Raw genomic sequence first — 24,331 nt, 5'->3', positions numbered from 1 at the left:
TATAGTTTAGGTATGTTACGATACTTCATATTACTTCCTGAAGCATTATCTATCACTCCTATTGTGCATTTTTCTCATGATTTGACTAATATCTTGCTAAGGATCTACTCTGTTCCTGACATTATGAAAGGGCCACATGTATCCTGCGAGTAAAGGTCAATAAGAGGAAGGGAAAAGGACACATCTATAAAGAAAATATATAATAATAATTTAAAAATAAAATAATGAAAAAAATAAAAGATAAAACCCTCATCCAGTGTTACTTTCTTAATTCCAAAACACAGTAAATAAATCTAATTAATTATTTTTAAAGCAATTGTTACAATGGACTTAGACAGAGTGCTTTATATCACTTTTTTTAATATTATTTTGATGTTCCATAATTCTAGTTTTAAAATTACATGCCCCAGAAAGACAAGTTATACATGCTTTTCTGATTTTTCTTCTTACAAAAATATGATCAATATTATTCAAGTTATATTGAAAAAAATGCATTAAATAGATTTGGATGAATGGGTAGAACATTATATTTGTGCTTCTCGTGATGTTTACTCCCTACATATAGTCATAAACCATAATTTAGGTTTTAAGCCATTTTACAGTAATTTGAGAGAAGATAAAGATTTGGATACTAATTTTAAATGCGTCATTTTTAATTTTTAATAAAGAATTTTATTGAAGGGATGACCATGGGCACCATGTTTGCACCAAGTTACACAATTATTGTTATGGATTAATGAGAAAGAAACTATGCATGGAACAATAATCCATTTGGGGCAAACTTGGTGCTATGGTAACGGTATATTGATGACATTTTAGTTATATGGAAGGGATCCTCTTTTTCAAAGATTCACTGAATATGTAAATATTTTTGGAAGGAAAGATATAGATTTTTTTAGATCTTTCTATTTATGTTAATAAGGGATGTATCAAAACTAAATGGGAAATTTTGAAAAGCAAAGCAGACATCATCCTAAATAGTTTAAATGAGTTCCTAGGAGCCAATGAAATTGTATGGAAAAGGAACAATACTTTTAGAAGAATTCCTAAACTCAGAAGTTATAGGAATTGGAGATAAATATAGAGGTATCTTTTAATGGATAAAAAAAGGCAAAGTAGAAAATAATAAATGTTTTAATAAGTTTTCTTTTAAATATAACTCAAATAACAAAGCTTTCAGTATTAAAAAGATTTGTTTTTACTTTGGTCTTTATTATTGGATGATAAATATCTGCAGTTGCAGATACCACAGGAACCTATTTTAGTTTATAGAAAAATACGAAATCTTAAAAATAAACTGGCTTCATTTAGAAAAAATGGATTTAAAGTAAAATAAGTTTATTTTTAATAAATGTGGTAGATGCAATGCCTGTTTCTTCCAATTATAATGACCAATTTTAGTAGTTCTCAGACCAGAAAAGTTTCCAACTTAAACTTTGTTCATTTTTTTATCTATTCATGTTGTATATTTATTAACATTTTCTTGTGGAACACAATATGCAGAGAAGACTCATCATCATTTTAGAATTATGGAACATCAAAATAATATTCAAAAACGTGATTTAAAGAAGTTTGTCTCATCCATTGTAACAATAGATCTAAATAAGATTTAAAAAAAATGGAATTGAGAATGTAACATGTAAATCAGAGGGTGTCACGGTAATATACCCCAACACGCAGGAATAGTCGAGGTAGTCAAGAGACAAGAAAACAGGATTCGTCTTACCGGACCTTTGAATGGCCGGACTTTGACGAGTACAAGAAAAGACAGAGTCCAGAACAAGCCGAGGTCAAGGGGACGGAGAGACAGCGTAAAGTAGAACAAGCCGGGGACTGGTACACAGGAGGACAAACCGGCGGATAAACAAGCAAGGATAAAGAGAGAACGGAGTCAGGAACAAAGCCAAGGTCAAGCACCAAAAAAACAACTGAACGCTACAAGCACTAAAGGGAACTGAACAGAAACCACGATAGGGCAAGGTGCAAAGGAAACAGGTGAGTATAAATACCCTAATGTTCACTTTGATTGGCCCCTGTTATAGCCACGCCCCCAAAACATGAGTGACAGGGGCCAATGGGAGACTGATTCTAATTTTGTCTCCCACTGTCCCTTTAAGAGCGCGCCCGAGATGCGTGGTGCGCTCTTAGTGTCAGGCGGGACACGTGAACGCTTCTCGCGGTCACTGCCCGCCTTCCTGATCTCGTCGTTGGATGAGCCGCGCGCGGCTCGTGCAGGAGCAGGACCGCGCGCGTTGAGAAGAGAGGACCCCGGCCGGCCCCTGGAGAGGGTAAGTACTGCTACAGTACCCCCCCCCCTGAAGACACGCCCACCGGGCGGGGAGGAGCAGGCCTGGCAGGAAAGCGAGCGTGGAAAGAACGCACAAGGCGAGGAGCGTGAACAGCGCCAGCGGAAATCCAACTGCGTTCCTCAGGCCCATAGCCCTTCCAATGTACCAGATATTGGAGGCGACCTCGAAGAAAACGAGAGTCGAGTATAGCAGCCACTTCGAATTCCTCATGGCCCTCCACAGAAACTGGAGGGGGAGGAGGAACATACCGAGTATAACGGTTGCACAGGAGGGGTTTTAACAAGGAGGTATGAAACACGTTAGGAATACGTAGATTCCTGGGAAGATCCAAGGCATACGAAACAGGATTAACCACATGCAAGATACAAAAAGGACCAATAAAACGAGGAGCCAACTTCATAGAAGGCACACGAAGACGAATATTGCGAGTAGAAAGCCAAACCCGGTCTCCCACAGCATAGGATGGAGCCACCCTGCGATGCTTGTCAGCCTGAACCTTCTGGCGAGCAGCGGAATCCACCAAAGAACACTGAACCTGCTCCCAAGTATTACGTAAACCAGCCAAATGTTCATCCAGAGCTGGCATGCCCTGTAAGGAGAATGCAGCTGGAAGAACCACGGGATGCCGGCCATAAACAACGTAAAAAGGGCTGTTACCGGAGGATTCATGAGCAGCGTTATTACGAGCAAACTCAGCCCAAGGAAGAAGGTCAGCCCAATTGTTCTGATGGTGGGACACGAAACAACGAATATACTGCTCTAGAGATTGGTTGGCACGTTCAGCAGCTCCATTAGACTGGGGGTGGTAAGCGGAAGAAAACGAGAGAGAAATACGCATCTCTGAACAAAATGCTTTCCAGAATCTGGAGATAAACTGGCTACCCCTATCGGACACGATCGAAGTAGGAATACCATGCAACCGAAACACCTCCTTGGCGAAGATAGAGGCAAGTTCCTTGGATGAGGGCAATTTGACAAGAGACACAAAATGAGCCATCTTAGAAAAACGGTCCACTATCATCAGGATGACAGTTTTACCATTCGAAGGGGGTAATTCAACAATAAAATCCATGGATAGATTGGACCAAGGCCTCTCGGGTATGGGCAACGGATGCAACAACCCACAAGGAACTCTGTGGGAGGACTTCATACTGGCACAAGTAGTACAGGCATTAACGTAATCGGTGACGTCCTTGCGTAAGGAAGCCCACCAGAAATATCTAGAAACTGCTGATAACGTTTTAGAAATACCAGGGTGTCCAGCAGTTCTTGTGTCATGATACAATGACATAATATCCGTCTCGGGGATATCAACGAACAGTTTATCAGCAGGCCTCTCTCCAGGAGCCATGTTTTGTGTAGCCTGTATAGCTTGTAAGAGGGAAGAATAAATAGAAAGAACAGTAGTAGCTATTATTCTGTCGGGAGGAATGACAGGGGTAACATCAATTTCTAGTTTGTCAGTAGTTTCGAATTGTCTGGACAGAGCGTCAGCTTTAGTATTACGATCACCTGGTCTGTATGTGATTATGTAATTAAAATGAGACAAAAACAGAGACCACCTGGCCTGCCTAGAAGACAATCTTTTTGCTTCACTAAGGTAGGAGAGGTTTTTGTGATCCGTTAAAATGAGGATGGGATCCCTAGTACCTTCTAGTAGATGTCTCCATTCCTTGAGCGCCAAAATGATAGCAAGGAGTTCGCGATTGCCTACATCATAATTCTTTTCTGCTTTGGACATCTGTCTGGAAAAGAAGCCACAAGGGTGTAACGGCTTTTCAGGTGAATCTCTTTGAGACAAGACAGCACCTACCCCAATCTCAGAAGCATCAACTTCAAGAATAAAGGGTAGGGAAGGGACAGGATGCTGTAAAATAGGGGCAGAAGCGAATGAAGCCTTCAGGAATTCAAAAGCCTCAAGAGCTTCTGGTTTCCAGACATGAGTATTACCATCCTTTTTGGTCATTCTGGTTATAGGTGCTACAATGGCAGAAAACCCTTTAATAAAACGCCTATAATAATTTGAAAAACCCAGAAAACGCTGAATGGCTTTCAAACCCTGAGGTAGAGGCCATTCCATGATGGCAGAAAGTTTCTTGGGATCCATACGAAAACCCTTAGCAGAGATTATATAACCCAAGAATTGGACTTCTGATTGATCAAATGAACATTTTTCGAGTTTGCAATAGAGACCGTTAACAAGAAGAGTTCTCAACACTAATTTAACATGCATGTGATGAGTCTGTAAATCAGTAGAATAAATTAATATGTCGTCCAAGTATACTATTACGAATGTGTGTATGTACTGACGTAAGACATCATTAATAAATTCTTGAAAAACTGCTGGGGCGTTACAAAGGCCAAAGGGCATCACAGTATATTCGTAGTGACCACTCCTGGTATTGAATGCGGTCTTCCATTCGTGATCCTTTTTGATACGTATGAGATTGTAAGCACCCCTAAGGTCCAATTTAGTAAAAACCGTGGCATGTTTAAGCCTATCAAATAGTTCCGTGATCAAAGGTATGGGGTACGCATTTTTGACGGTGATTTTATTAAGGCCCCTATAGTCAATACAAGGCCTTAATTCGCCATCTTTCTTGGATACAAAGAAGAAACCAGCCCCTGCCGGGGAAGAGGATCTTCTTATAAATCCCTTTTGTAAAGATTCCTTAATATATTCCTCCATAACAAGATTCTCCTGAGGAGACAAAGGATATATTCTCCCTTTGGGAAGCATAGTACCAGGTAGTAAATTAATAGCGCAGTCGTAAGGCCTGTGAGGTGGCAACTTTTCAGCCTCCCTTTTATCAAAAACAGATTTAAGAGACAAGTACTGAGGGGTTATAACAGTAGGCACGGGAGGAATATTCATAGAATTCAAAGGGGTGATTTTAACAATACAAGACTCTTGGCAAGCATCACTCCAAGATACTATTTGTCCTGACTCCCAGTCAATAGTGGGATTATGAGTACGCAACCAAGGATACCCTAACACGAGGAGAGAGGAAGGAGAAGTAATGATCTGAAACCGAATGGTTTCAGAGTGTAACACCCCTGTAGACATATGTAGTGGTACAGTTTCATGTGTGATAACTGGAGAGCATAATGGTCTACCATCTATGGCCTCAACGGCCAAGGGTGTCTCCTTCTCTCTAGTGGGTATGTTATTCTCCTTGACAAAACTGGAATCTATAAAGTTTTCGGCCGCTCCGGAATCAACCAGGGCTAGTATATTCCCTGCTATGCAGTTACTACCAAGGTGCAGGGAAACAGGGAGAAGCAATTTATTAAGAGGCAAATGTGAGGACTCTGATGTCACACCCAAGGCCTGTCCTCTATACGGTTCCGGACGCACGGGACATTCTTGTCTCATATGGCCCCTCCTACCACAATAAAGACAAAGTCCCTCATTACTCCTATAAAGTTTTTCAGCGTCAGTAAGTTTAGCAACCCCTAACTGCATAGGTTCCTCCTCTGACCCTTTAGATCCCTCAGGAGTCTCAGCTCTAGGTGAATTAACGGGGACAAAGCGTCTATTTCTGGACTTGGTATATAACCTGTCACGGATCCTGTTATCTATATCGATGAGATAGTCAATAAGGTCCTCTAGGGGTACAGGGAGGTCCTTAGCTGCTACCTCATCCAACATAGTTTCAGACAGGCCTTCCATAAACGCAGTAGTAAGCCCATTGTTAGTCCAATCTACATGTGAGGCAAGGGTACGGAACTGAATAGCATAATCGGCTACAGATTTAGATCCTTGCTTAATTCTCATTAACGCCCTGGCGGCATTCTTTGACCTTTTAGTCGTGTCAAATGTTCTACGAAACGCTGTGAGGAAGCTATTGAAATCGTGTACCATAGGTCCATTAGCCTCCCAAATAGGATTTGCCCATTCAAGTGCCTTATCAGTAATCTGGTGCATAAGAAAACCCACCTTAGATCTATCAGTGGGAAATGAACGTGGGTACATTTCAAAGTGGAATTCTACTTGATTAAGGAATCCCCTACATGTCTTAGCGTCCCCTCCATACCTAGGTGGCGGGGTTAGATGTGCTGAAGCATTAGGCATATTAGCTGTGTCTGGTACAGGGGTTACAGGAGGCACAGGTACAGGTACCGGAGCTGTTCTGGATAACAGTGTCTGGATGGCTTGAGCCATTTGATCCATACGGTGATCCTGTTCTGCGAATCTAGCCTCATGAGTGGCCATCTGTTGTCCTAAACCTGCGGGGTCCATGGCCCTATCGTAATGTCACGGTAATATACCCCAACACGCAGGAATAGTCCAGGTAGTCAATAGACAAGAAAACAGGATTCGTCTTACCGGACCTTAGAATGGCTGGACTTAGACGAGTACAAGAAAAGACAGAGTCCAGAACAAGCCGAGGTCAAGGGGACGGAGAGACAGCGTAAAGTAGAACAAGCCGGGGACTGGTACACAGGAGGACAAACCGGCGGATAAACAAGCAAGGATAAAGAGAGAACGGAGTCAGGAACAAATCCAAGGTCAAGCACCAAAAAACCAACTGAACGCTACAAGCACTAAAGGGAACTGAACAGAAACCACGATAGGGCAAGGTGCAAAGGAAACAGGTGAGTATAAATACCCTAATGTTCACTTTGATTGGCCCCTGTTATATCCACGCCCCCAAAACGTGGATATATGTATGGGGTATGGGGGTGTATGGGGAAGGTGGCACGACAGGGGCCAATGGGAGACTGATTCTAATTTTGTCTCCCACTGTCCCTTTAAGAGCGCGCCCGAGACGCGCGGCGCGCTCTTAGTGTCAGGCGGGACACGTGAACGCTTCTCGTGGTCACTGCCCGCCTTCCTGATCTCGTCGTTGGATGAGCCGTGCGCGGCTCGTGCAGGAGCAGGACCGCGCGCGGCGAGAGGCCCCCCGCCGGCCCCTGGAGAGGGTAAGTACTGCTACAGAGGGTTGGGGGTTAATGTTAAAACTTAGTAGGAGAAAGGGATATTGCATATACTGTTTTGTATCTAAAAGATTTAAAAATGGAATTTGACATGATCTGCTATTTACAATGTTTTTATTCACATATTATTCCCTTTTATTAAATTTTTTAAATTATATTTTATAATTTTTTTTTCATTATAGATTTTTATATTTTTGTCTTTTTATAATTATTTTTCTTTTTTGATATTTATTATTATGGATGAGTTATTTTCCCCTCCTCCTGTTCTATGCCACCCCTTCTTTCTTTTTCTCTTGTTTTAAAATGTGTGTGGATATCTATAGATTTTGTAATATTGACTATTTCCTCAGTTGTAAAGTTCTTTCCATTTTTTCATTTTTACTTTATATGTTCATTTGGTGGAATGCAAACTGAACCAGAAGACTTTCTTTTTCCTGTATGGTGGAACGTAAAAGTCTGATGACACCCTCTAGCGCATGTCTACACAAGAACAAGATTTTGAATACTGGTGGAAAAGCAAGCAGAGCCATATGACACCAAGGCTGTACAACTGGTGGCAGATAGGTTCATTTTAATTGTGAACGCAGGGAATTTGGATTTTAAAGGACGTTGGTTGGTGGGACTAGGTATCAGGCTGCGATTATTTACTGTTGGTGCATTGTATTATTATTTTACCGATGAAGAAATCCATGTAGAGGTGGACGAAACTCTTTCACTTCTCTCCTGTATTTCTGTCCCTTGTGGAGTTTGGGGAACATGAAGAACTAGATTACATTTCATACTGTTATGGTGATATGCCTGATTGATTTTAAATCTTTGTAAGTGCATTTATGTAGTAAAGTGACAGTGTTAAAATATGCTATGCTAAGTTTTGTCTTTCTTTAATGCCTATGAATATGAGACATTTATGAGAAAAATAAAGAACAGAAGAATAGTCATTCAATACCTGTTACTTTGGGAGATAAGCCCACAGGATGAGTCAGTTCTCTCTAGTCTTTCTGGTCCTCTTGGCTCATAGTGCTCCACCTATCAGCAAAATTCCATGTGTGGTTACTCAAGCAGCAAATTCTTCATCCTCTAACCTCCATAAAAGTGGAACTGAATAGCGTCCCTCATTTCTTCCCTATCGATAGAGCTAAAGTGTGTTACATTATTCACCAGTTAACTGGTAAAGCCTTGTTCTGGACTTCAATTATAAGCTCTTTGTTCATTTTTTTTGTGGGAAATCCTGAACCAAACGAATCAAGCAATAGACCAGCATGTTTGTTTTGATTTGTGATTCAGAATTCCATATGTGCCACCAAAAACAAGAGATGATTAATGGGACAACAATGATTGATGGCTAGGGGACAACTGCTAACTGTTAATATTATTCACAGGTCAAGTGACAAGTGATCATTCAAAGGTAAAAAGGAAAAGAAGCCATAAAAAAATACATCTTTATTTATACATTATATATTTAATAAATATATAAACATAGATTTATTTTACTGACACACTTTTTTTTCTCTATTGGTTCCTTTTTTTTTTTTTAACTTGATTTGTTAATTAAATGGAAGGAGAATGTGCCTATGAATGTACTGCAAAATATGTATACATAATGTAAGAACATTATGTATACATTTTGCAGTACATTGATTATCTAATTTTTTACACTCTTTTGGCTTGTCTGATTCATTTCATTAACGAAATTAGAGCGATGCTAAAACCGCTATATGGCCTAAATATGGCCCAATGTTTTTTTTGTTTAGGTGAAGTGATTCAGTCAAAACAAATTTTTACAAATGTTTAGTTCTCATTTGCTGTGGGAGTACACTTTACAATACAGAACATTCACTTCAGAACTAAAATTTAATAACAGCAGACACTTTTCGATAGGGGCTATATGATCCAATGTTGGATGAGATAGCAGCCAGAGACATTCCCACACATTTTGAAGACCTAGTAGTTTATATGAGTCAGATAGAGACATGTATCCACGCTCAACAAGCTATTAAAGAGAAGGAGTCAACTAGGAGATCATTGGTACTCCTAGTTCCTCAATTTTCTTTAGTTGATTGTAGGTCTGCTCCTTCTAATGCACCCCCCTATTAATGCCACTGAGGTAGAACCAATAAAACCATCTATTAAAAAAAAAAAAAAAAAAAAAAAGAGGGATGCAGATAACAGGAAGGTCTCTGCTTGCACTGTGGGCCCAAGGGACATTTAGAGCCAATTGCCCCAATTTGGCAGAAAAGATGTCCACACTAAAGACTGTCTAGTGCATGGGTTGTCAAACTCCAGCCCCCCAGATGTTGCTGGACTACAACTCCCATGATTCTTTGAATTACACAGAAAGCCAGAGAATCATGGGAGTTGTAGTTCAGCAACATCTGGGGGGCTGGAGTTTGAGGCCCATGGTCTAGTGGAAAGTCCTTAGGTCTAATGTCGTGTTTCTTTACAAATCTTGACTACTCATTCCTAGTTTCATTTCTGTTAGAGGGGTCACAGTGCACCCTAGCTTTTATTTTTCCAGTGCATTTTTTCATAATTTTGTTTTTTTAATTCTATTTGTAATAGGGGCATTGGTTTTAATGGTTTTTCATATATGCTTTTGTGTGGATGTAAAAAAGAAGATTTAGGAAAAAACAAGACTTTAATAGTAAGTATATGTTTTAAGAGGTATTGGTGTTATTGCCCCCCTCTCCATAACCCTGTTATTAGGGTGAGAAGGATAGGTAGATTTTTTTAAATTTTGATGGGCAAAGTCTAGAGGCTTGTAGATCAGTGTTCACCAAGGGAGTCAATTATTCTTACCTTTGGTGGGTTGGCAATAGCATGTTCAACCCCCATTGATTATAAAATAGCTGTTATCCATCACCCATGCCTCTGTGCTTTGGGAGGGACATTAATATTAGAGCCACCACCCACATCCCATTGGTGAGTGCTGGGGAGACACTATATCTATCAACCATTTTATTATTTAATTAGAGCCAACTGGGGAGTCATGGCGAGGTGGTCAGTGATCTGTCCAACTCCGTTCTTTAAATTGAAGCCTCTACCCAATGCTATTTTGGGGTAGCAAGAGGGGGGTGCATTACTAGCGATTGGGCAGCAATAGCAGATTCCCATACACACTAATTACATTACACAGCTCCCTCACATCCCATTAACATTAAGCAACTACTCTATAAATGGAAGTCAAGGCTTTTAATCCGACCTTTGAATACTTTTTATATTGTTCACAGTTACCTTGCAGAGACCTATGTTAATTTATAGAATTTTCCTGTGTGTACACATTGTTATAAAAATAAAATGCTTCTCAAATGTTTAACAAAAACAGTTTAGGGAATAGGGACTGTTCCCCCTACATAGGGTCACTTGGCAGATATGGATTGACACCTATCCTAATGATCCCTGATACACACTGACACAGAGCAGAATAGAGACTGTTCCCCCTACATAGGGTCACTTGGCAGATATGGATTGACACCTGTCCTCAAAACCCCTGATACACACTGACGCAGAATAGGGACTGTTCCCCCTACATAGGGTCACTTGGCAGATATGGATTGACACCTGTCCTCAAAACCCCTGATACACACTGACGCAGAATAGGGACTGTTCCCCCTACATAGGGTCACTTGGCAGATATGGATTGACACCTGTCCTCAAAACCCCTGATACACACTGACACAGAGCAGAATAGGGACTGTTCCTCTTACATAGGGTCACTTGGCAGATATGGATTGACACCTGTCCTCAAAACCCCTGATACACACTGACACAGTGCAGAATAGGGACTGTTCCCCCTACATAGGGTCACTTGGCAGATATGGATTGACACCTGTCCTCAAAACCCCTGATACACACTGACACAGAGCAGAATCGAAACTGTTCCCTGTCCACAGAGACCATGATACACACTGACACAGAGCAGAATAGAGACTGTCCCCCCTACATAGGGTCACTTGGCAGGTATGGATTGACACCTGTCCTCAAAGCCCCTGATACACACTGACACAGAGCAGAATAGAGACTGTTCCCTGTCCACAGAGACCATGATACACACTGACACAGAGCAGAATAGAGACTGTTCACCGTCCACAGAGACCATGATACACACTGACACAGAGCAGAATAGAGACTGTCCCCCCTACATAGGGTCACTTGGCAGGTATGGATTGACACCTGTCCTCAAAGCCCCTGATACACACAGACACAGAGCAGAATAGAGACTGTTCCCTGTCCACAGAGACCATGATACACACTGACACAGAGCAGAATAGAGACTGTTCACCGTCCACAGAGACCATGATACACACTGACACACAGCAGAATAGAGACTGTCCCCCCTACATAGGGTCACTTGGCAGGTATGGATTGACACCTGTCCTCAAAGCCCCTGATACACACTGACACAGAGCAGAATAGAGACTGTTCCCTGTCCACAGAGACCATGATACACACTGACACAGAGCAGAATAGAGACTGTTCACCATCCACAGAGACCATGATACACACTGACACAGAGCAGAATAGGGACTGTTACCCCTACATAGGGTCACTTGGCAGGTATGGATTGACACCTGTCCTCAAAGCCCATGATACACACTGGGGGGAGCTACTGTCCTCCCCAACCCCTGCGCGGTGGGTGGGGGCCATAAATCACAATGGGGGACCTACTGTCCTCCCCCCCCCGGCCCCCATCCCTGCGCGGTGGGTGGGGGGCATAAATCACAATGGGACGGACCTACTGATAAGAGTGGAGTATTGTTCATATCAGTTTAATACCTTCCGCGTCTCCTATCAGTGGACGTGTATATGGCAGCCATTTTAGGAACCGCACACCTGGGACCCGAGCAAGGTCACCTCGTTCAAGCTGCTCTGGTTCCTTGATGAGCCAGCTGCCCGTGAGTTAACATGTCCCGTGGAGAAGCACTCTGTCCTGTAAAGCCTCACCACAAAAAAATTAAATAAATAACAGCACTCGGAGTGGTGAGTTTAGTAAATGTTCATATCAGTTTAATACCTTCCGCGTCTCCTATCAGTGGACGTGTATATGGCAGCCATTTTAGGAACCGCACACCTGGGACCCGAGCAAGGTCACCTCTTTCAACAGGCGACATGATTTGGCCCTGTAAAACTATCCTGGATATTCTCTACAATTTCTATGGATATGGCATTGATTTATGTAACAGGGAGATGGAAGAAGATGCTTGGTCGGTCCTCTTACTTGAAATTTGGGGCACTGCGCGGGCAAGCTAATGTGCCACCAGATAGGAGTGGTGAGTTTAGTATTGTTCATATCAGTTTAATACCTTCCGCGTCTCCTATCAGAGGACATATATATGGCAGCCATTTTAGGAACCGCACACCTGGGACCCAAACAAGGTCACCTCTTTCAACAGGCGACATGATTTGGCCCTGTAAAACTATCCTGGATATTCTCTACAATTTCTATGGATATGGCATTGATTTATGTAACAGGGAGATGGAAGAAGATGCTTGGTCGGTCCTCTTACTTGAAATTTGGGGCACTGCGTGGGCAAGCTAATGTGCCACCAGATAGGAGTGGTGAGTTTAGTATTGTTCATATCAGTTTAATACCTTCCGCGTCTCCTATCAGTGGACGTGTAAATGGCAGAGATTTTTAATTGTTGAATCACCTCCCCTTTTTAGGCCAAGGTGGGAAGATGCTTAGACCACTGGTATATTGGTGCCATCTTGGAGGATTTTTTTTTGGTTTGGTTTTTGAAGCCACAGTGCTGCACCAGTGGGCCTAAAAATTAGGCATGTACACATGCCTGAAAAATTTGGTATTGTTGCAGCCGCTGCTGTAGCAGCGGCCAGAAAAATTGATGTTTGTTTCACAGGTAGAAAGTGCCCTAAAACATGGCGGCTTGAACCCTAGTTGGTGGCGGATAAGTCACGCAAGTCAAACGTCATTCAGAGCTAAAATACAGCAGCGTGTGGACCATTTTTAGCCCAAGGCAGCTCATCTCATCAGGCCTTTTTTAATCGAATGTATGGCCCAGTGTCAGTCCCTTTGGGATCCATCCCTCATTCATCTTAATAAAGGTGAGGTAATCTAGACTTTTTTGACCTAGGCGACTTCTCTTCTCAGTGACAATACCTCCTGCTGCACTGAAGGTCCTTTCTGACAGGACACTTGAAGCGGGGCAGGCCAGAAGTTCTATCGCAAATTGGGATAGCTCAGGCCACAGGTCAAGCCTGCACACCCAGTAGTCAAGGGGTTCATCGCTCCTCAGAGTGTCGATATCTGCAGTTAAGGCGAGGTAGTCTGCTACCTGTCGGTCGAGTCGCTCTCTGAGGGTGGATCCCGAAGGGCTGTGGCGATGCATAGGACTTAAAAAGGTCCGCATGTCCTCCATCAACAACACGTCTTTAAAGCGTCCTGTCCTTGCCGGCGTGGTCGTGGGAGGAGGAGGAGGAGGATGACTTCCACCTCTCCCCCTGTTAGATTCCCGTTGTGCTGTGACATCACCCTTATACGCTGTGTAAAGCATACTTTTTAATTTATTTTGCCAATGCTGCATCCTTTCCGACTTGTTGTAATTCGGTAACATTTCCGCCACTTTCTGCTTATACCGGGGGTCTAGTAGCGTGGACACCCAGTACAGGTAGTTCTCCTTCAGCCTTTTTATACGAGGGTCCCTCAACAGGCAGGACAGCATGAAAGACCCCATTTGCACAAGGTTGGATGCCGAGCTACTCAATTCCCGTTCCTCCTCCTCACTGATGTAATTGAAGGTATGTTCTTCCCCCCAGCCACGTACAACACCACGGGTACCAGATAGGTGACAACGAGCACCCTGGGATGCCTGTTGTGTTTGGTCTTGCTCCTCCTCCTCCTCCTCAAAGCTACAATCCTCCTCTGACTCCTCTTCCTCACAATCCTCTTCCAGCGTTGCCGCAGGTCCAGCAAGCGATGCTGATAAGGCTGTTTCTGGTGGTGATGGTGACCACAACTCTTCCTCTTCACGCTCATCTACAGCCTGATCCAGCACTCTTCGCAGGGCACGCTCCAGGAAGAAAACAAATGGTATGATGTCGCTGATGGTGCCTTCGTTGCGAGTGACTTGGTTTGTCACCTCCTCAAAAGGACACATGAGCCTACAGGTATTGCGCATGAGCGTCCAGTAACGTGTCAAAAAAATTCCCAGCTCCCCAGAGGCTGTCCTAGCACCCCGGTCATACAAATATTCATTAACAGCTTTTTCTTGTTGGAGCAGGCGGCCGAACATTAGGAGTGTTGAATTCCAACGTGTAGGGCTGTCGCAAATCAAGTGCCTCACTGGCATGTTGTTTCGCCGCTGGATATCGGCAAAGTGAGCCATGGCCGTGTAGGAATGCCTGAAATGGCCACACACCTTCCTGGCCTGCTTCAGGACGTCCTGTAAGCCTGTGTACTTATGCACAAAGCGTTGTACGATCAGATTACACACATGTGCCATGCACGGCACATGTGTCAACTTGCCCAACTTCAATGCCGCTATCAAATTTTTTCTGTTGTCACACACCACTTTGCCGATATCCAGTTGCTGCGGAGTCAGCCACTTTTCCACCTGTGCGTTCAGGGCGTGACTCTCTGCTTTCAAGCAAGTCAAACCCAAGACGGCGTGACACTGCCGTATCCGGGATGTGGAATAGTACCTGGGGAGCTGGGGGGGTGCCGTTGATGTGGAGCAAGACGCAGCAGCACAAGAGGACTCAGCCGAGGAGGTTATGGAAGAGGATGGAGTAGGAGGAGTAGAGGAGGTGGCAGCAGGACTGCCTGCAATTCGTGGCGGTGTCACCAACTCCTCTGCAATGCCACACATTCCTTGCTTGTCAGCCGTCAGCAGGTTTACCCAATGCGCAGTGTAGGTGATATACCTGCCCTGACCATGCTTTGCAGACCAGGTATCAGTGGTCAGATGGACCCTTGCCCCAACACTGTGTGCCAGACATGCCATGACTTCCTTTTGCACAATCGAGTACAAGTTGGGGATTGCCTTTTGTGAAAAGAAATTCCGGCCGGGTACCTTCCACTGCGGTGTCCCAATAGCTACAAACGCCTCAGACTCAACCAGATTGTATGGTAAAAGCTGGCGGGCTAATAGTTCGGACAAGCCAGCTGTCAGACGTTGGGCAAGGGGGTGACTTGGTGACATTGGCTTCTTACGCTCAAACATGTCCTTGACAGACACATGACTGTGGGCAGATGAGCGGGAACTGCTCAAGGCGGGAGACGGAGTGGCGGATGGTTGAGAGGGGGCAAGAAGGACATCAGTGGTTGACGTGGCTGAAGATGCTAGACCAGGAGGAGGATGGCGACTTAGAGTAGGCGTGCTGCTTGTACTCATGTGTTGATCCCATAGGCGTTTGTGATGTGAGATCATGTGCCTACGCAAAGCAGTTGTACCTAGGTGGGTGTTGGACCTCCCATGACTCAGTTTCCTTTGGCACAGGTTGCAAATGGCATCGCTGTTGTCCGAGGCAGACACACAAAAAAATGCCACACTGCTGAGCTCTGCAATGACGGCATTCTGGTGGTGGACACAGCATGCCTTGATTGGCGTGCAGTCGGGCTGACCCCGTGTGCCAATGCATGCTGTCTGACTGTGCCACTAGCTCCTTGCGACGACCCCCCCTGCTTCCAACTCGTCTCCTCCTCCTCTCTGTCTCCCCATCTGAACTTTCGCCCTGTTCTTCTTCTTGCCGAGCGGGCACCCACGTGACATCCATGGACGCATCGTCATCATCAACCGCTTCGCTTGTATCTGACAACTCCGAAAAAGGAAGCAGCAGCGGGTACAACATCATCATCATCACACCGTACCTCCATGTGTTTAATGCTGCCTGAGACATATCCCTGTTATCTACATCCTCTAGCAATAATGGTTGCGCATCACTCATTTCTTCAAACGGGTGTGTGAATAACTCCTCTGACATACCAAGTAAAGCGGCTGTGGTGCTAGTTTTGGTGGTGGCGGCAGGCGGGTGAGTGGTATCTTGAGAGGTGCCTGAAGCTAAGCTGGAGGAGGATGGTGCGTCAAGGTTCCGAGCGGAGGCTGTACAAGATTGGGTGTCCTGTGTTAGCCAGTCAACTATGTCCTCAGAACTTTTCAAGTTCAGGGTACATGGCTTCTGAAAACTGGGCATTATTCTAGAGCAAAAGGGAATCACAGCACCACGACCACGACGGCCCCTGCGGGGTGGCCTGCCTCTGCCTGTCATTTTTTTGGGATTAGTGGTACTATGCATGCAAGCTACTGTGAGACCAGATATGATTGGCAATGTGAACTGTAACAGTTCTGCAGAGCACACACTGTAGGCCTGACACACCCGCTTGAAGACAAGTAACTGCTATTCAATCTATAACAGTGAAAAAAAAATTTTGGTTTTAAAAGCACGCTATAGAGACACCAGATATGAGTGGCAACTGTCAAAGTACGCTGGCAGGGTTGTGCAGGGCACACGCTGAAGGAAGGCCTGGCAGAGCCGCTTGAAGGACACTGACTGGCTGCTATTAGCTTACACTAGAAACCTTTTTTCTTTGTAAAAGCACGCTATAGAGACACCAGATATGATTGGCAATGTGCACTGGAACAGTTCTGTAGAGCACACACTGTAGGCCTGACACACCCGCTTGAAGACAAGTAACTGCTATTCAATCTATAACAGTGAAAAAAAAAATGTGGTTTTAAAAGCACGCTATAGAGACACCAGATATGATTGGCAATGTGCACTGGAACAGTTCTGGAGAGCACACGCTGAAGGAAGGACTGACAGAGCCACTTGAAGGACACTGACTGGCTGCTATTAGCTTAAACTAGAAACCTTTTTTCTTTGTAAAAGCACGCTATAGAGACACCAGATATGATTGGCAATGTGCACTGGAACAGTTCTGCAGAGCACACACTGTAGGCCTGACACACCCGCTTGAAGACAAGTAACTGCTATTCAATCTATAACAGTGAAAAAAAAATTTTGGTTTTAAAAGCACGCTATAGAGACAGCAGATATGAGTGGCAAGTGTCAAAGTACGCTGGCAGGGTTGTGCAGGGCACACGCTGAAGGAAGGCCTGACAGAGCCGCTTGAAGGACACTGACTGGCTGCTATTAGCTTAAACTAGAAACCTTTTTTCTTTGTAAAAGCACGCTATAGAGACACCAGATATGATTGGCAATGTGCACTGGAACAGTTCTGCAGAGCACACACTGTAGGCCTGACACACCCGCTTGAAGACAAGTAACTGCTATTCAATCTATAACAGTGAAAAAAATATTTTGGTTTTAAAAGCACGCTATAGAGACACCAGATATGATTGGCAATGTGCACTGGAACAGTTCTGCAGAGCACACACTGTAGGCCTGACACACCCGCTTGAAGACAAGTAACTGCTATTCAATCTATAACAGTGAAAAAAAAAATGTGGTTTTAAAAGCACGCTATAGAGACACCAGATATGATTGGCAATGTAAAATGGAACAGTTCTGGAGAGCACACGCTGAAGGAAGGACTGACAGAGCCGCTTGAAGGACACTGTCTGGCTGCTATTAGCTTACACTAGAAACCTTTTTTCTTTGTAAATGCACGCTATAGAGACACCAGATATGATTGGCAACTGTCAAAGCACGCTGGCACAGGTCTGCAGAGCACACGCTGAAGGAAGGCCTGACAGAGCCGCTTGAAGGACACTGACTGGCTGCTATTAGCTTACACTAGAAACCTTTTTTCTTTGTAAAAGCACGCTATAGAGACACCAGATATGATTGGCAATGTGCACTGGAACAGTTCTGCAGAGCACACACTGTAGGCCTGACACACCCGCTTGAAGACAAGTAACTGCTATTCAATCTATAACAGTGAAAAAAAAAATGTGGTTTTAAAAGCACGCTATAGAGACACCAGATATGATTGGCAATGTGCACTGGAACAGTTCTGGAGAGCACACGCTGAAGGAAGGACTGACAGAGCCACTTGAAGGACACTGACTGGCTGCTATTAGCTTACACTAGAAACCTTTGTTCTTTGTAAAAGCACGCTATAGAGACACCAGATATGATTGGCAATATGCACTGGAACAGTTCTGCAGAGCACACACTGTAGGCCTGACACACCCGCTTGAAGACAAGTAACTGCTATTCAATCTATAACAGTGAAAAAAAAATTTTGCTTTTAAAAGCACGCTATAGAGACACCAGATATGATTGGCAACTGTCAAAGCACGCTGGCACAGGTCTGCAGAGCACACGCTGAAGGAAGGCCTGACAGAGCCGCTTGAAGGACACTGACTGGCTGCTATTAGCTTACACTAGAAACCTTTTTTCGTTGTAAAAGCACGCTATAGAGACACCAGATATGATTGGCAATGTGCACTGGAACAGTTCTGCAGAGCACACACTGTAGGCCTGACACACCCGCTTGAAGACAAGTAACTGCTATTCAATCTATAACAGTGAAAAAAAAAATGTGGTTTTAAAAGCACGCTATAGAGACACCAGATATGATTGGCAATGTGCACTGGAACAGTTCTGGAGAGCACACGCTGAAGGAAGGACTGACAGAGCCACTTGAAGGACACTGACTGGCTGCTATTAGCTTACACTAGAAACCTTTTTTCTTTGTAAAAGCACGCTATAGAGACACCAGATATGATTGGCAATATGCACTGGAACAGTTCTGCAGAGCACACACTGTAGGCCTGACACACCCGCTTGAAGACAAGTAACTGCTATTCAATCTATAACAGTGAAAAAAATTTTTTGCTTTTAAAAGCACGCTATAGAGACAGCAGATATGAGTGGCAACTGTCAAAGTACGCTGGCAGGGTTGTGCAGGGCACACGCTGAAGGAAGGCCTGACAGAGCCGCTTGAAGGACACTGACTGGCTGCTATTAGCTTAAACTAGAAACCTTTTTTCTTTGTAAAAGCACGCTATAGAGACACCAGATATGATTGGCAATGTGCACTGGAACAGTTCTGCAGAGCACACACTGTAGGCCTGACACACCCGCTTGAAGACAAGTAACTGCTATTCAATCTATAACAGTGAAAAAAAAAATTTGGTTTTAAAAGCACGCTATAGAGACACCAGATATGATTGGCAATGTAAAATGGAACAGTTCTGGAGAGCACACGCTGAAGGAAGGACTGACAGAGCCGCTTGAAGGACACTGTCTGGCTGCTATTAGCTTACACTAGAAACCTTTTTTCTTTGTAAATGCACGCTATAGAGACACCAGATATGATTGGCAACTGTCAAAGCACGCTGGCACAGGTCTGCAGAGCACACGCTGAAGGAAGGCCTGACAGAGCCGCTTGAAGGACACTGACTGGCTGCTATTAGCTTACACTAGAAACCTTTTTTCTTTGTAAAAGCACGCTATAGAGACACCAGATATGATTGGCAATGTGCACTGGAACAGTTCTGCAGAGCACACACTGTAGGCCTGACACACCCGCTTGAAGACAAGTAACTGCTATTCAATCTATAACAGTGAAAAAAAAAATTTGGTTTTAAAAGCACGCTATAGAGATAGCAGATATGAGTGGCAACTGTCAAAGTACGCTGGCAGGGTTGTGCAGGGCACACGCTGAAGGAAGGCCTGACAGAGCCGCTTGAAGGACACTGACTGGCTGCTATTAGCTTAAACTAGAAACCTTTTTTCTTTGTAAAAGCACGCTATAGAGACACCAGATATGATTGGCAATGTGCACTGGAACAGTTCTGCAGAGCACACACTGTAGGCCTGACACACCCGCTTGAAGACAAGTAACTGCTATTCAATCTATAACAGTGAAAAAAAAATTTTGGTTTTAAAAGCACGCTATAGAGACACCAGATATGATTGGCAATGTGCACTGGAACAGTTCTGGAGAGCACACGCTGAAGGAAGGACTGACAGAGCCGCTTGAAGGACACTGACTGGCTGCTATTAGCTTACACTAGAAACCTTTTTTCTATGTAAATGCATGCTATAGAGACACCAGATATGATTGGCAACTGTCAAAGCACGCTGGCACAGGTCTGCAGAGCACACGCTGAAGGAAGGCCTGACAGAGCCGCTTGAAGGACACTGACTGGCTGCTATTAGCTTACACTAGAAACCTTTTTTCTTTGTAAAAGCACACTATAGAGACACCAGATATGATTGGCAATGTGCACTGGAACAGTTCGGCAGAGCACACACTGTAGGCCTGACACACCCGCTTGAAGACAAGTAACTGCTATTCAATCTATAACAGTGAAAAAAAAAATTTGGTTTTAAAAGCACGCTATAGAGACACCAGATATGATTGGCAATGTGCACTGGAACAGTTCTGGAGAGCATACGCTGAAGGAAGGACTGACAGAGCCGCTTGAAGGACACTGTCTGGCTGCTATTAGCTTACACTAGAAACCTTTTTTCTTTGTAAATGCACGCTATAGAGACACCAGATATGATTGGCAACTGTCAAAGCACGCTGGCACAGGTCTGCAGAGCACACGCTGAAGAAAGGCCTGACAGAGCCGCTTGAAGGACACTGACTGGCTGCTATTAGCTTACACTAGAAACCTTTTTTCTTTGTAAAAGCACGCTATAGAGACACCAGATATGATTGGCAATGTGCACTGGAACAGTTCTTCAGAGCACACACTGTAGGCCTGACACACCCGCTTGAAGACAAGTAACTGCTATTCAATCTATAACAGTGAAAAAAAAAATGTGGTTTTAAAAGCACGCTATAGAGACACCAGATATGATTGGCAATGTGCACTGGAAGAGTTCTGGAGAGCACACGCTGAAGGAAGGACTGACAGAGCCGCTTGAAGGACACTGACTGGCTGCTATTAGCTTACACTAGAAACCTTTTTTCTTTGTAAAAGCACGCTATAGAGACACCAGATATGATTGGCAACTGTCAAAGCACGCTGGCACAGGTCTGCAGAGCACACGCTGAAGGAAGGCCTGACAGAGCCGCTTGAAGGACACTGACTGGCTGCTATTAGCTTACACTAGAAACCTTTTTTCTTTGTAAAAGCACGCTATAGAGACACCAGATATGATTGGCAATGTGCACTGGAACAGTTCTGCAGAGCACACACTGTAGGCCTGACACACCCGCTTGAAGACAAGTAACTGCTATTCAATCTATAACAGTGAAAAAAAAAATTTGGTTTTAAAAGCACGCTATAGAGACACCAGATATGATTGGCAATGTGCACTGGAACAGTTCTGGAGAGCATACGCTGAAGGAAGGACTGACAGAGCCGCTTGAAGGACACTGTCTGGCTGCTATTAGCTTACACTAGAAACCTTTTTTCTTTGTAAATGCACGCTATAGAGACACCAGATATGATTGGCAACTGTCAAAGCACGCTGGCACAGGTCTGCAGAGCACACGCTGAAGAAAGGCCTGACAGAGCCGCTTGAAGGACACTGACTGGCTGCTATTAGCTTACACTAGAAACCTTTTTTCTTTGTAAAAGCACGCTATAGAGACACCAGATATGATTGGCAATGTGCACTGGAACAGTTCTGCAGAGCACACACTGTAGGCCTGACACACCCGCTTGAAGACAAGTAACTGCTATTCAATCTATAACAGTGAAAAAAAAATGTGGTTTTAAAAGCACGCTATAGAGACACCAGATATGATTGGCAATGTGCACTGGAAGAGTTCTGGAGAGCACACGCTGAAGGAAGGCCTGACAGAGCCGCTTGAAGGACACTGACTGGCTGCTATTAGCTTACACTAGAAACCTTTTTTCTTTGTAAAAGCACGCTATAGAGACACCAGATATGATTGGCAATGTGCACTGGAACAGTTCTGCAGAGCACACACTGTAGGCCTGACACACCCGCTTGAAGACAAGTAACTGCTATTCAATCTATAACAGTGAAAAAAAAATTTTGGTTTTAAAGACAAGTAACTGCTATTCAATCTATAACAGTGAAAAAAAATTTTGGTTTTAAAAGCACGCTATAGAGACACCAGATATGATTGGCAATGTGCACTGGAACAGTTCTGGAGAGCACACGCTGAAGGAAGGACTGAAAGAGCCGCTTGAAGGACACTGACTGGCTGCTATTAGCTTACACTAGAAATCTTTTTTCTTTGTAAATGCACGCTATAGAGACACCAGATATGATTGGCAACTGTCAAAGCACGCTGGCACAGGTCTGCAGAGCACACGCTGAAGGAAGGCCTGACAGAGCCGCTTGAAGGACACTGACTGGCTGCTATTAGCTTACACTAGAAACCTTTTTCTTTGTAAAAGCACGCTATAGAGACACCAGATATGATTGGCAACTGTCAAAGCACGCTGGCACAGGTCTGCAGAGCACACGCTGAAGGAAGGACTGACAGAGCCGCTTAAAGGACACTGACTGGCTGCTATTACACACTGTAGGCCTGACACACCCGCTTGAAGACAAGTAACTGCTATTCAATCTATAACAGTGAAAAAAAAAATTTGGTTTTAAAAGCACGCTATAGAGACACCAGATATGATTGGCAATGTGCACTTAAACAGTTCTGGAGAGCACACGCTGAAGGAAGGACTGACAGAGCCGCTTGAAGGACACTGACTGGCTGCTATTAGCTTACACTAGAAACCTTTTTTCTTTGTAAAAGCACGCTATAGAGACACCAGATATGATTGGCAACTGTCAAAGCACGCTGGCACAGGTCTGCAGAGCACACGCTGAAGGAAGGACTGACAGAGCCGCTTAAAGGACACTGACTGGCTGCTATTAGCTTACACTAGAAACCTTTTTTCTTTGTAAAAGCACGCTATAGAGACACCAGATATGATTGGCAACTGTCAAAGCACGCTGGCACAGGTCTGCAGAGCACACGCTGAAGGAAGGACTGACAGAGCCGCTTGAAGGACACTGACTGGCTGCTATTAGCTTACACTAGAAACCTTTTTTCTTTGTAAAAGCACGCTATAGAGACACCAGATATGATTGTCAATGTGCACTTGAACATTTCTGCAGAGCACACACTGTAGGCCTGACACACCCGCTTGAAGACAAGTAACTGCTATTCAATCTATAACAGTGAAAAAAAAATTTTGGTTTTAAAAGCACGCTATAGAGACACCAGATATGATTGGCAATGTGCACTGGAACAGTTCTGGAGAGCACACGCTGAAGGAAGGACTGACAGCCGCTTGAAGGACACTGACTGGCTGCTATTAGCTTACACTAGAAATCTTTTTTCTTTGTAAATGCACGCTATAGAGACACCAGATATGATTGGCAACTGTCAAAGCACGCTGGCACAGGTCTGCAGAGCACACGCTGAAGGAAGGCCTGACAGAGCCGCTTGAAGGACACTGACTGGCTGCTATTAGCTTACACTAGAAACCTTTTTCTTTGTAAAAGCACGCTATAGAGACACCAGATATGATTGGCAATGTGCACTTGAACAGTTCTGCAGAGCACACACTGTAGGCCTGACACACCCGCTTGAAGACAAGTAACTGCTATTCAATCTATAACAGTGAAAAAAAAAATTTGGTTTTAAAAGCACGCTATAGAGACACCAGATATGATTGGCAATGTGCACTTAAACAGTTCTGGAGAGCACACGCTGAAGGAAGGACTGACAGAGCCGCTTGAAGGACACTGACTGGCTGCTATTAGCTTACACTAGAAACCTTTTTTCTTTGTAAAAGCACGCTATAGAGACACCAGATATGATTGGCAACTGTCAAAGCACGCTGGCACAGGTCTGCAGAGCACACGCTGAAGGAAGGACTGACAGAGCCGCTTAAAGGACACTGACTGGCTGCTATTAGCTTACACTAGAAACCTTTTTTCTTTGTAAAAGCACGCTATAGAGACACCAGATATGATTGGCAACTGTCAAAGCACGCTGGCACAGGTCTGCAGAGCACACGCTGAAGGAAGGACTGACAGAGCCGCTTAAAGGACACTGACTGGCTGCTATTAGCTTACACTAGAAACCTTTTTTCTTTGTAAAAGCACGCTATAGAGACACCAGATATGATTGGCAACTGTCAAAGCACGCTGGCACAGGTCTGCAGAGCACACGCTGAAGGAAGGACTGACAGAGCCGCTTGAAGGACACTGACTGG

Source organism: Pelobates fuscus, chromosome 1 (assembly GCF_036172605.1).
Source record: "Pelobates fuscus isolate aPelFus1 chromosome 1, aPelFus1.pri, whole genome shotgun sequence".
NCBI classification, from domain to species: Eukaryota; Metazoa; Chordata; class Amphibia; order Anura; family Pelobatidae; genus Pelobates; species Pelobates fuscus.
The sequence above is the reverse complement of the archived record's forward strand: the minus strand, read 5'-3'. Positions refer to the sequence as shown.